The following is a 13,779-nucleotide window of genomic DNA, read 5'->3' on the forward strand; positions in this document are numbered from 1 at the left end:
CAACGGTGAAAATGGAAATATCTTCAGATGAAATCTGGAAAGAAGCTTTCTGTGAAACTGCTTAGTGTTCTGTTAATTCATCTCACAGAGTTACATCTGTATTTCGTGGATCTCTTTGCTAGCCTTATTTCTGTGGAATCTGAGAACAGATATTTCGGATCCCTTGGAAGACTATAGGGCCAAAGGAAATATCCTCTGATAACAAAGAGAAAGAAGCTTTCTGAGAAACTTCTTTGTGTTTTGTGAAATCATCTCACAGAGTTACAGCTATCCCCTCAAGAAGCCTTTCGCTAAGACAGTTCTTGTGGAATTGGCAATGTGATATTGGAACCCCATAGAGGACAACGGTGAAAATGGAAATATCTTCAGATGAAATCTGGAAAGAAGCTTTCTGTGAAACTGCTTAGTGTTCTGTTAATTCATCTCACAGAGTTACATCTGTATTTCGTGGATCTCTTTGATAGCCTTATTTCTGTGGAATCTGAGAACAGATATTTCGGATCCCTTGGAAGACTATAGGGCCAAAGGAAATATCCTCTGATAACAAAGAGAAAGAAGCTTTCTGAGAAACTTCTTTGTGTTTTGTGAAATCATCTCACAGAGTTACAGCTTTCCCCTCAAGAAGCCTTTCGCTAAGACAGTTCTTGTGGAATTGGCAATGTGATATTGGAACCCCATAGAGGACAACGGTAAAAATGGAAATATCTTCAGATGAAATCTGGAAAGAAGCTTTCTGTGAAACTGCTTAGTGTTCTGTTAATTCATCTCAAGAGTTACATCTGTATTTCGTGGATCTCTTTGCTAGCCTTATTTCTGTGGAATCTGAGAACAGATATTTCGGATCCCTTTGAAGACTATGGGGCCAAAGGAAATATCCTCCGATAACAAAGAGAAAGAAGCTTTCTGAGAAACTTCTTTGTGTTCTGTGAAATCATCTCACAGAGTTACAGCTTTCCCCTCAAGAAGCCTTTCGCTAAGACAGTTCTTGTGGAATTGGCAAAGTGATATTTGGAAGCCCATAGAGGGCTATGGTGAAAAAGGAAATATCCTCAGATGGAATCTGGAAAGAAGCTTTCTGAGAAACTGCTTAGTGTTCTGTTAATTCATCTCACAGAGTTACATCTGCATTTCGTGGATCTCTTTGCTAGCCTTATTTCTGTGGAATCTGAGAACAGATATTTCGGACGCCTTGGAAGACTATAGGGCCAAAGGAAATATCCGCCGATAACAAAGAGAAAGAAGCTTTCTGAGAAACTTCTTTGTGTTCTGTGAAATCATCTCACAGAGTTACAGCTTTCCCCTCAAGAAGCCTTTCGCTAAGACTGTTCTTGTGGAATTGGAAAAGTGATATTCGGAAGCCCGTAGAGGGCAACGGTGAAAATGGAAATATCTTCAGATGAAATCTGGAAAGAAGCTTTCTGAGAAACTGCTTAGTGTTCTGTTAATTCATCTCACAGAGTTACATCTGTATTTCGTGGATCTCTTTGCTAGCCTTATTTCTGTGGAATCTGAGAACAGATATTTCGGATCCCTTGGAAGACTATAGGGCCAAAGGAAATATCCTCTGATAACAAAGAGAAAGAAGCTTTCTGAGAAACTTCTTTGTGTTTTGTGAAATCATCTCACAGAGTTACAGCTTTCCCCTCAAGAAGCCTTTCGCTAAGACAGTTCTTGTGGAATTGGCAATGTGATATTGGAACCCCATAGAGGACAACGGTGAAAATGGAAATATCTTCAGATGAAATCTGGAAAGAAGCTTTCTGTGAAACTGCTTAGTGTTCTGTTAATTCATCTCACAGAGTTACATCTGTATTTCGTGGATCTCTTTGCTAGCCTTATTTCTGTGGAATCTGAGAACAGATATTTCGGATCCCTTGGAAGACTATAGGGCCAAGGGAAATATCCTCTGATAACAAAGAGAAAGAAGCTTTCTGAGAAACTTCTTTGTGTTTTGTGAAATCATCTCACAGAGTTACAGCTTTCCCCTCAAGAAGCCTTTCGCTAAGACAGTTCTTGTGGAATTGGCAAAGTGATATTTGGAAGCCCATAGAGGGCTATGGTGAAAAAGGAAATATCCTCAGATGGAATCTGGAAAGAAGATTTCTGAGAAACTGCTTAGTGTTCTGGTAATTCATCTCACAGAGTTACATCTGTATTTCGTGGATCTCTTTGCTAGGCTTATTTCTGTGAAATCTGAGAACAAATATTTCGGATCCCTTTGAAGACTATAGGGCCAAAGGAAATATCCTCCGATAACAAAGAGAAAGAAGCTTTATGAGAAACTTCTTTGTGTTCTGTGAAATCATCTCACAGAGTTATGGCAGTCCCCTCAAGAAGCCTTTCGCTAAGACAGTTCTTGTGGAATTGGCAAAGTGATATTTGGAAGCCCATAGAGGGGTATGGTGAAAAAGCAAATATCCTCAGTTGAAATCTGGAAAGAAGCTTTCTGAGAAACTGCTTAGTGTTCTGTTAATTCATCTCACAGAGTTACATCTGCATTTCGTGGATCTCTTTGCTAACCTTATTTCTGTGGAATCTGAGAACAGATATTTCGGACGCCTTGGAAGACTATAGGGCCAAAGGAAATATCCTCCGATAACAAAGAGAAAGAAGCTTTCTGAGAAACTTCTTTGTGTTCTGTGAAATCATCTCACAGAGTTACAGCTTTCCCATCAAGAAGCCTTTCGCTAAGACAGTTCTTGTGGAATTGGCAAAGTGATATTTGTAAGCCCATAGAGGGCAACGGTGAAAATGGAAATATCTTCAGATGAAATCTGGAAAGAAGCTTTCTGAGAAACTGCTTAGTGTTCTGTTAATTCATCTCACAGAGTTACATCTGTATTTCGTGGATCTCTTTGCTTGCCTTATTTCTGTGGAATCTGAGAACAGATATTTCGGATCCCTTGGAAGACTATAGGGCCAAAGGAAATATCCTCTGATAACAAAGAGAAAGAAGCTTTCTGAAAAACTTCTTTGTGTTCTGTGAAATCATCTCACAGAGTTACAGCTTTCCCCTCAAGAAGCCTTTCGCTAAGACAGTTCTTGTGGAATTGGCAATGTGATATTGGAACCCCATAGAGGACAACGGTGAAAATGGAAATATCTTCAGATGAAATCTGGAAAGAAGCTTTCTGTGAAACTGCTTAGTGTTCTGTTAATTCATCTCACAGAGTTACATCTGTATTTCGTGGATCTCTTTGCTAGCCTTATTTCTGTGGAATATGAGAACAGATATTTTGGATCCCTTGGAAGACTATAGGGCCAAAGAAAATATCCTCCGATAACAAAGGGAAAGAATCTTTCTGAGAAACTTCTTTGTGTTCTGTGAAATCATCCCACAGAGTTACAGCTTTCCCCTCAAGAAGCCTTTCGCTAAGACAGTTCTTGTGGAATTGGCAAAGTGATATTTGGAAGCCCATAGAGGGCTATGGTGAAAAAGGAAATATCCTCAGAGGAAATTTGGAAAGAAAATTTCTGAGAAACTGCTTAGTGTTCTGTTAATTCATCTCACAGAGTTACATGTGTATTTCGTGGATCTCTTTGCTAGCCTTATTTCTGTGGAATCTGAGAACAGATATTACGGATTCCTTGGAAGAATATAGGGCCAAAGGAAATATCCTCCGATAACAAAGAGAAAGAAGCTTTCTGAGAAACTTCTTTGTGTTCTGTGAAATCATCTCACAGAGTTACAGCTTTCCCCTCAAGAAGCCTTTCGCTAAGACAGTTCTTGTGGAATTGGCAAAGTGATATTTGGAAACCCATAGAGGGCTATGGGGAAAAAGTAAATATCCTCAGATGAAATCTGGAAAGAAGCTTTCTGAGAAACTTCTTAGTGTTCTGTTAATTCATCTCACAGAGTTACATCTGTATTTCTGGGAACTCTTTGCTAGCCTTATTTCTGTGGAATCTGAGAACAGATATTTCGGATCCCTTGGAAGACTATAGGGCCAAAGGAAATATCCTCTAATAACAAAGGGAAAGAAGCTTTCTGAGAAACTTCTTTGTGTTCTGTGAAATCATATCACAGAGTTACAGCTTTCCCCTCAAGAAGCCTTTCGCTAAGACAGTTCTTGTGGATTTGGCAAAGTGATATTTGGAAGTCCTTAGAGGGCTATGGTGAAAAAGGAAATATCCTCAGATGAAATCTGGAAAGAAGCTTTCTGAGAAACTGCTTAGTGTTCTGTTAATTCATCTCACTGAGTTACATCTGTATTTCGTTGATTTCTTTGCTAGCCTTATTTCTGTGGAATATAAGAACAGATATTTCGGATCCCTTGGAAGACAATAGGGCCAAAGAAAATATCCTCCGATAACAAAGAGAAAGAATCTTTCTGAGAAACTTCTTTGTGTTCTGTGAAATCATCCCACAGAGTTAGAGCTTTCCCCTCAAGAAGCCTTTCGCTAAGACAGTTCTTGTGTAATTGGCAAACTGATATTTGGAAGCCCATAGAGGGCTATGGTGAAAAAGGAAATATCCTCAGAGGAAATCTGGAAAGAAGCTTTCTGACAAACTGCTTAGTGTTCCGTTAATTCATCTCACAGAGTTACATCTGTTTTTCGCGGATCTCTTTGCTAGCCTTATTTCTGTTGAATTTGAGAAAAGATATTTCAGATCCTTTGGAAGACTATAGGGCCAAAGGAAATATCCTCCGATAACAAAGAGAAAGAAGCTTTCTGAGAAACTTCTTTGTGTTCTGTGAAATCATCTCACAGAGTTACAGCTTTCCCCTCAAGAAGCCTTTCGCTAAGACAGTTCTTGTGGAATTGGCAAAGTGATATTCGGAAGCCCGTAGAGGGCTATGGTGAAAATGGAAATATCCTCAGATGAAATCTGGAAAGAAGCTTTCTAAGAAACTGCTTAGTGTTCCGTTAATTCATCTCACAGAGTTACATCTGTATTTCGTGGATCTCTTTGCTAGCCTTATTTCTGTGGAATCTGAGAACTGATATTTCGGATCCCTTGGAAGACTATAGGGCCAAAGGAAATATCCTCCGATAACAAAGAGAAAGAAGCTTTCTGAGAAACTTCTTTGTGTTCTGTGAAATCATCTCACAGAGTTACAGCTTTCCCCTCAAGAAGACTTTCGCTAGGACAGTTCTTGTGGAATTGGCAAAGTGATATTCGGAAGCCCGTAGAGGGCTATGGTGAAAATGGAAATATCCTCAAAAGAAATCTGGAAAGAAGTTTTCTGAGAAACTGCTTAGTGTTCCGTTAATTCATCTCACAGAGTTACATCTGTATTTCGTGGATCTCTTTGCTAGCCTTATTTCTGTGGAATCTGAGAACAGATATTTCGGATCCCTTGGAAGACTATAGGGCCAAAGGAAATATCCTCTGATAACAAAGAGAAAGAAGCTTTCTGAGAAACTTCTTTGTGTTTTGTGAAATCATCTCACAGAGTTACAGCTTTCCCCTCAAGAAGCCTTTCGCTAAGACAGTTCTTGTGGAATTGGCAATGTGATATTGGAAGCCCATAGACGACAACGGTGAAAATGGAAATATCTTCAGATGAAATCTGGAAAGAAGCTTTCTGTGAAACTGCTTAGTGTTCTGTTAATTCATCTCACGGAGTTACATCTGTATTTCGTGGATCTCTTTGCTAGCCTTATTTCTGTGGAATCTGAGAACAGATATTTCAGATCCCTTTGAAGACTATAGGGCCAAAGGAAATATCCTCCGATAACAAAGAGAAAGAAGCTTTCTGAGAAACTTCTTTGTGTTCTGTGAAATCATCTCACAGAGTTACAGCTTTCCCCTCAAGAAGCCTTTCGCTAAGACAGTTCTTGTGGAATTGGCAAAGTGATATTTGGAAGCCCATAGAGGGCTATGGTGAAAAAGGAAATATCCTCAGATGGAATCTGGAAAGAAGCTTTCTGAGAAACTGCTTAGTGTTCTGTTAATTCATCTCACAGAGTTACATCTGTATTTCGTGGATCTCTTTGCTAGCCTTATTTCTGTGGAATCTGAGAACAAATATTGCGGATCCCTTTGAAGACTATAGGGCCAAAGGAAATATCCTCCGATAACAAAGAGAAAGAAGCTTTATGAGAAACTTCTTTGTGTTCTGTGAAATCATCTCACAGAGTTATGGCAGTCCCCTCAAGAATCCTTTCGCTAAGACAGTTCTTGTGGAATTGGCAAAGTGATATTTGGAAGCCCATAGAGGGGTATAGTGAAAAAGCAAATATCCTCAATTGAAATCTGTAAAGAAGCTTTCTGAGAAACTGCTTAGTGTTCTGTTAATTCATCTCACAGAGTTACATCTGCATTTCGTGGATCTCTTTGCTAGCCTTATTTCTGTGGAGTCTGAGAACAGATATTTCGGACGCCTTGGAAGAGTATAGGGCCAAAGGAAATATCCGCCGATAACAAAGAGAAAGAAGCGTTCTGAGAAACTTCTTTGTGTTCTGTGAAATCATCTCACAGAGTTTCAGCTTTCCCCTCAAGAAGCCTTTCGCTAAGACAGTTCTTGTGGAATTGGCAAAGTGATATTTGGAAGCCCATAGAGTTCTATGGTGAAAATGGAAATATCCTCAGATGAAATCTGGAAAGAAGCTTTCTGAGAAACTGCTTAGTGTTCTGTTAATTCATCTCACAGAGTTACGTCTGTATTTCGTGGATCTCTTTGCTAGCCTTATTTCTGTGGAATCTGAGAACAGATATTTCGGAACACTTGAAAAACTATAGGGCCAAAGGAAATATCCTCCGATAACAAAGGGAAAGAAGCTTTCTGAGAAACTTCTTTGTGTTCTGTGAAATCATCTCACAGAGTTACAGCTTTCCCCTCAAGAAGCCTTTCGCTAAGACAGTTCTTGTGGATTTGGCAAAGTGATATTTGGAAGCCCAGAGAGGGCTGTGGTGAAAAAGGAAATATCCTCAGATGAAATCTGGAAAGAAGCTTTCTGAGAAACTGCTTAGTGTTCTGTTAATTCATCTCACAGAGTTACATCTGTATTTCGTGGATCTCTTTGCTAGCCTTATTTCTGTGGAATCTGAGAACAGATATTTCGGATCCCTTGGAAGACTACAGGGCCAAAGGAAATATCCTCCGATAACAAAGAGAAAGAAGCTTTCTGAGAAACTTCTTTGTGTTCTGTGAAATCATCTCACAGAGTTACAGCTTTCCCTTCAAGAAGACTTTCGCGAAGACAGTTCTTGTGGAATTGGCAAAGTGATATTCGGAAGCCCGTAGAGGGCTATGGTGAAAATGGAAATATCCTCAGAAGAAATCTGGAAAGAAGCTTTCTGAGAAACTGCTTAGTGTTCGTTAATTCATCTCACAGAGTTACATCTGTATTTCGTGGATCTCTTTGCTAGCCTTATTTCTGTGGAATCTGAGAACAGATATTTCGGATCCCTTGGAAGACTATAGGTCCAAAGGAAATATCCTCCCATAACAAAGAGAAAGAAGCTTTCTGAGAAACTTCTTTGTGTTCTGTGAAATCATCTCACAGAGTTACAGCTTTCCCCTCAAGAAGTCTTTCGCTAAGACAGTTCTTGTGGAATTGGCAAAGTGATATTTGGAAGGCCATAGAGGGCTATGGTGGAAAAGGAAATATCCTCAGATGAAATCTGGAAAGAAGCATTCTGAGAAACTGCTTAGTGTTCTGTTAATTCATCTCACAGAGTTAAATCTGTGTTTCGTGGATCTCTTTGCTAGCCTTATTTCTGTGGAATCTGAGAACAGATATTTCGGATACCTTGGAAGACTATAGGGCCAAAGGAAATCTCCTCCGATAACAAAGAGAAAGAAGCTTTCTGAGAAACTTCTTTGTGTTCTGTGAAATCATCTCACAGAGTTACAGCTTTCCCCTCAAGAAGAAATTCGCTAAGACAGTTCTTGTGGAATTGGCAAAGTGATATTTGGAAACCCATAGAGGGCTATGGTGAAAAAGGAAATATCCTCAGATGAAATCTGGAAAGAAGATTTCTGAGAAACTGCTTAGTGTTCTGTTAATTCATCTCACAGAGTTAAATCTGTATTTCGTGGATCTCTTTGCTAGCCTTAATTCTGTGGAATCTGAGAACAGATATTTCGGATCCCTTGGAAGACTATAGGGCCAAAGGAAATATCCTCCGATAACAAAGAGAAAGAAGCTTTCTGAGAAACTTCTTTGTGTTCTGTGAAATCATCTCACAGAGTTACAGCTTTCCCCTCAAGAAGCCATTCGCTGAGACAGTTCTTGTGGAATTGGCAAAGTGATATTTGGAAGGCCATAGAGGGCTATGGTGAAAAAGGAAATATCCTCAGATGAAATCTGGAAAGAAGCTTTCTGAGAAACTGCTTAGTGTTCTGTTAATTCACCTCACAGAGTTACATCTGTATTTCGTGGATCTCTTTGCTTGCCTTATTTCTGTGGAATCTTAGAACAGATATTTCGGATCCCTTGGAAGACTATAGGGCCAAAGGAAATATCCTCTGATAACAAAGAGAAAGAAGCTTTCTGAGAAACTTCTTTGTGTTCTGTGAAATCATCTCACAGAGTTACAGCTTTCCCCTCAAGAAGCCTTTCGCTAAGACAGTTCTTGTGGAATTGGCAATGTGATATTGGAACCCCATAGAGGACAACGGTGAAAATGGAAATATCTTCAGATGAAATCTGGAAAGAAGCTTTCTGTGAAACTGCTTAGTGTTCTGTTAATTCATCTCACAGAGTTACATCTGTATTTCGTGGATCTCTTTGCTAGCCTTATTTCTGTGGAATATGAGAACAGATATTTTGGATCCCTTGGAAGACTATAGGGCCAAAGAAAATATCCTCCGATAACAAAGGGAAAGAATCTTTCTGAGAAACTTCTTTGTGTTCTGTGAAATCATCCCACAGAGTTACAGCTTTCCCCTCAAGAAGCCTTTCGCTAAGACAGTTCTTGTGGAATTGGCAAAGTGATATTTGGAAGCCCATAGAGGGCTATGGTGAAAAAGGAAATATCCTCAGAGGAAATCTGGAAAGAAAATTTCTGAGAAACTGCTTAGTGTTCTGTTAATTCATCTCACAGAGTTACATCTGTATTTCGTGGATCTCTTTGCTAGCCTTATTTCTGTGGAATCTGAGAACAGATATTACGGATTCCTTGGAAGAATATAGGGCCAAAGGAAATATCCTCCGATAACAAAGAGAAAGAAGCTTTCTGAGAAACTTCTTTGTGTTCTGTGAAATCATCTCACAGAGTTACAGCTTTCCCCTCAAGAAGCCTTTCGCTAAGACAGTTCTTGTGGAATTGGCAAAGTGATATTTGGAAACCCATAGAGGGCTATGGGGAAAAAGTAAATATCCTCAGATGAAATCTGGAAAGAAGCTTTCTGAGAAACTTCTTAGTGTTCTGTTAATTCATCTCACAGAGTTACATCTGTATTTCTGGGAACTCTTTGCTAGCCTTATTTCTGAGGAATCTGAGAACAGATATTTCGGATCCCTTGGAAGACTATAGGGCCAAAGGAAATATCCTCTGATAACAAAGGGAAAGAAGCTTTCTGAGAAACTTCTTTGTGTTCTGTGAAATCATCTCACAGAGTTACAGCTTTCCCCTCAAGAAGCCTTTCGCTAAGACAGTTCTTGTGGATTTGGCAAAGTGATATTTGGAAGTCCTTAGAGGGCTATGGTGAAAAAGGAAATATCCTCAGATGAAATCTGGAAAGAAGCTTTCTGAGAAACTGCTTAGTGTTCTGTTAATTCATCTCACTGAGTTACATCTGTATTTCGTTGATTTCTTTGCTAGCCTTATTTCTGTGGAATATAAGAACAGATATTTCGGATCCCTTGGAAGACTATAGGGCCAAAGAAAATATCCTCCGATAACAAAGAGAAAGAATCTTTCTGAGAAACCTCTTTGTGTTCTGTGAAATCATCCCACAGAGTTAGAGCTTTCCCCTCAAGAAGCCTTTCGCTAAGACAGTTCTTGTGTAATTGGCAAAGTGATATTTGGAAGCCCATAGAGGGCTATGGTGAAAAAGGAAATATCCTCAGAGGAAATCTGGAAAGAAGCTTTCTGACAAACTGCTTAGTGTTCCGTTAATTCATCTCACAGAGTTACATCTGTTTTTCGCGGATCTCTTTGCTAGCCTTATTTCTGTTGAATTTGAGAAAAGATATTTCAGATCCTTTGGAAGACTATAGGGCCAAAGGAAATATCCTCCGATAACAAAGAGAAAGAAGCTTTCTGAGAAACTTCTTTGTGTTCTGTGAAATCATCTCACAGAGTTACAGCTTTCCCCTCAAGAAGCCTTTCGCTAAGACAGTTCTTGTGGAATTGGCAAAGTGATATTCGGAAGCCCGTAGAGGGCTATGGTGAAAATGGAAATATCCTCAGATGAAATCTGGAAAGAAGCTTTCTAAGAAACTGCTTAGTGTTCCGTTAATTCATCTCACAGAGTTACATCTGTATTTCGTGGATCTCTTTGCTAGCCTTATTTCTGTGGAATCTGAGAACTGATATTTCGGATCCCTTGGAAGACTATAGGGCCAAAGGAAATATCCTCCGATAACAAAGAGAAAGAAGCTTTCTGAGAAACTTCTTTGTGTTCTGTGAAATCATCTCACAGAGTTACAGCTTTCCCCTCAGGAAGACTTTCGCTAGGACAGTTCTTGTGGAATTGGCAAAGTGATATTCGGAAGCCCGTAGAGGGCTATGGTGAAAATGGAAATATCCTCAAAAGAAATCTGGAAAGAAGTTTTCTGAGAAACTGCTTAGTGTTCCGTTAATTCATCTCACAGAGTTACATCTGTATTTCGTGGATCTCTTTGCTAGCCTTATTTCTGTGGAATCTGAGAACAGATATTTCGGATCCCTAGGAAGACTATAGGGCCAAAGGAAATATCCTCTGATAACAAAGAGAAAGAAGCTTTCTGAGAAACTTCTTTGTGTTTTGTGAAATCATCTCACAGAGTTACAGCTTTCCCCTCAAGAAGCCTTTCGCTAAGACAGTTCTTGTGGAATTGGCAATGTGATATTGGAAGCCCATAGACGACAACGGTGAAAATGGAAATATCTTCAGATGAAATCTGGAAAGAAGCTTTCTGTGAAACTGCTTAGTGTTCTGTTAATTCATCTCACGGAGTTACATCTGTATTTCGTGGATCTCTTTGCTAGCCTTATTTCTGTGGAATCTGAGAACAGATATTTCAGATCCCTTTGAAGACTATAGGGCCAAAGGAAATATCCTCCGATAACAAAGAGAAAGAAGCTTTCTGAGAAACTTCTTTGTGTTCTGTGAAATCATCTCACAGAGTTACAGCTTTCCCCTCAAGAAGCCTTTCGCTAAGACAGTTCTTGTGGAATTGGCAAAGTGATATTTGGAAGCCCATAGAGGGCTATGGTGAAAAAGGAAATATCCTCAGATGGAATCTGGAAAGAAGCTTTCTGAGAAACTGCTTAGTGTTCTGTTAATTCATCTCACAGAGTTACATCTGTATTTCGTGGATCTCTTTGCTAGCCTTATTTCTGTGGAATCTGAGAACAAATATTGCGGATCCCTTTGAAGACTATAGGGCCAAAGGAAATATCCTCCGATAACAAAGAGAAAGAAGCTTTATGAGAAACTTCTTTGTGTTCTGTGAAATCATCTCACAGAGTTATGGCAGTCCTCTCAAGAATCCTTTCGCTAAGACAGTTCTTGTGGAATTGGCAAAGTGATATTTGGAAGCCCATAGAGGGGTATGGTGAAAAAGCAAATATCCTCAGTTGAAATCTGGAAAGAAGCTTTCTGAGAAACTGCTTAGTGTTCTGTTAATTCATCTCACAGAGTTACATCTGCATTTCGTGGATCTCTTTGCTAGCCTTATTTCTGTGGAATCTGAGAACAGATATTTCGGACGCCTTGGAAGAGTATAGGGCCAAAGGAAATATCCGCCGATAACAAAGAGAAAGAAGCGTTCTGAGAAACTTCTTTGTGTTCTGTGAAATCATCTCACAGAGTTACAGCTTTCCCCTCAAGAAGCCTTTCGCTAAGACAGTTCTTGTGGAATTGGCAAAGTGATATTTGGAAGCCCATAGAGTTCTATGGTGAAAATGGAAATATCCTCAGATGAAATCTGGAAAGAAGCTTTCTGAGAAACTGCTTAGTGTTCTGTTAATTCATCTCACTGAGTTACATCTGTATTTCGTGGATCTCTTTGCTAGCCTTATTTCTGTGGAATCTGAGAACAGATATTTCGGAACACTTGAAAAACTATAGGGCCAAAGGAAATATCCTCCGATAACAAAGGGAAAGAAGCTTTCTGAGAAACTTCTTTGTGTTCTGTGAAATCATCACACAGAGTTACAGCTTTCCCCTCAAGAAGCCTTTCGCTAAGACAGTTCTTGTGGATTTGGCAAAGTGATATTTGGAAGCCCATAGAGGGCTATGGTGAAAAAGGAAATATCCTCAGATGAAATCTGGAAAGAAGCTTTCTGAGAAACTGCTTAGTGTTCTGTTAATTCATCTCACAGAGTTACATCTGTATTTCGTGGATCTCTTTGCTAGCCTTATTTCTGTGGAATCTGAGAACAGATATTTCGGATCCCTTGGAAGACTACAGGGCCAACGGAAATATCCTCCGATAACAAAGAGAAAGAAGCTTTCTGAGAAACTTCTTTGTGTTCTGTGAAATCATCTCACAGAGTTACAGCTTTCCCTTCAAGAAGACTTTCGCGAAGACAGTTCTTGTGGAATTGGCAAAGTGATATTCGGAAGCCCGTAGAGGGCTATGGTGAAAATGGAAATATCCTCAGAAGAAATCTGGAAAGAAGCTTTCTGAGAAACTGCTTAGTGTTCCGTTAATTCATCTCACAGAGTTACATCTGTATTTCGTGGATCTCTTTGCTAGCCTTATTTCGGTGGAATATGAGAACAGATATTTCGGATCCCTTGGAAGACTATAGGGCCAAAGGAAATATCCTCCGATAACAAAGAGAAAGAAGCTTTCTGAGAAACTTCTTTGTGTTCTGTGAAATCATCTCACAGAGTTACAGCTTTCCCCTCAAGAAGCCTTTCGCTAAGACAGATCTTGTGGAATTGGCAAAGTGATATTCGGAAGCCCGTAGAGGGCTAAGGTGAAAATGGAAATATCCTCAGATGAAATCTGGAAAGAAGCTTTCTGAGAAACTGCTTAGTGTTCCGTTAATTCATCTCACAGAGTTACATCTGTATTTCGTGGATCTCTTTGCTAGCCTTATTTCTGTGGAATCTAAGAACAGATATTGCGGATCCCTTGGAAGATTATAGGGCCAAAGGAAATATCCTCCGATAACAAAGAGAAAGAAGCTTTCTGAGAAACTTCTTTGTGTTCTGTGAAATCATCTCACAGAGTTACAGCTTTCCCCTCAAGAAGCCTTTCGCTAAGACAGTTCTTGTGGAATTGGCAAAGTGATATTCGGAAGCCCGTAGAGGGCTATGGTGAAAATGGAAATATCCTCAGATGAAATCTGGAAAGAAGCTTTCTGAGAAATTGCTTAGTGTTCCGTTAATTCATCTCACAGAGTTACATCTTTATTTCGTGGATCACTTTGCTAGCCTTATTTCTGTGGAATCTGAGAACAGATATTTCGGATCCCTTGGAAGACTATAGGGCCAAAGGAAATATCCTCCGATAACAAAGAGAAAGAAGCTTTCTGAGAAACTTCTTTGTGTTCTGTGAAATCATCTCACAGAGTTACAGCTTTCCCCTCAAGAAGACTTTCGCTTAGACAGTTCTTGTGGAATTGGCAAAGTGATATTCGGAAGCCCGTAGAGGCCTATGGTGAAAATGGAAATATCCTCAGAAGAAATCTGGAAAGAAGCTTTCTGAGTAACTGCTTAGTGT

The sequence above is a fragment of the Macaca mulatta genome, chromosome 13 (assembly GCF_049350105.2).
Source record: "Macaca mulatta isolate MMU2019108-1 chromosome 13, T2T-MMU8v2.0, whole genome shotgun sequence".
Lineage (NCBI taxonomy): Eukaryota > Metazoa > Chordata > Mammalia > Primates > Cercopithecidae > Macaca > Macaca mulatta.